We start from the raw sequence: 817 nt of genomic DNA on the forward strand, positions 1-817 counted from the left end.
AAATATACATTGAGCATGTCAGTAATATATATGAGTTCACGTGCTATGACACAACCTATGCAAGCATAATAAAAATATATTCACTATTCAGAATGCGTCCAATGTATAACATGTATCAACATGTGCGAAACGTACTTCCGAACACTTTCAAAATGTTCGCGAGCGGACTTACCGCGGGAAGCGCAAAGTGGGAAGCGTCGTGAGCGCGAGTCCGAAGAAAAAAACGGAAGATGTAACGTTTAAGACAAACACGTTTATTGAACAATAAAGTATAACTATTTACAACCCGGAGTATTATGAATTAATTTTGACGAATTAACTCTTCGACTGAAGAGGAAGTTCGCGATTTATCGAATCCGCGACGGCGGATCGACGATAACTTGCGCGAGACAAGGCCCTCGATAAAGGCGTATCGAACGACCGAAAAAACTGCTTGACCGTATGCGAGACTATGTGGCGGCGAAGAGAGTGCGGGCGATTCCCGCTTTTTAACCTAGGCCGAGCTCTCCCTCTCGAAGACTCGAATTTGTGGGGTGACCGAAGGGCACTTCCTGTTTGTTCGAGTTGTTTGCTCGAGTTGTTTGTTCGAGCCTTCGAGAAGGAATTTTTAGCGCGGCTGATTGTTTTTCTGCAATCAGCCGCTTTTCGCAACGGGGCGCAGCGCTATTGGTCGCGCGGAGCGCGCGCGTCGACCGAGGGCAGGCGTACCGCCGCGGCCGCGGAGCCAGCCCGATCACGTGGAAGGCACATGCTCGCGCCCGTTCCGGAACGGCGCGTAACCTCCAAATGTCCCGCGCGCCCGCGGTCGACTCCCGAA

This window comes from Wasmannia auropunctata, unplaced genomic scaffold, assembly GCF_000956235.1.
Source record: "Wasmannia auropunctata unplaced genomic scaffold, wasmannia.A_1.0 LD335346.1, whole genome shotgun sequence".
NCBI lineage: Eukaryota > Metazoa > Arthropoda > Insecta > Hymenoptera > Formicidae > Wasmannia > Wasmannia auropunctata.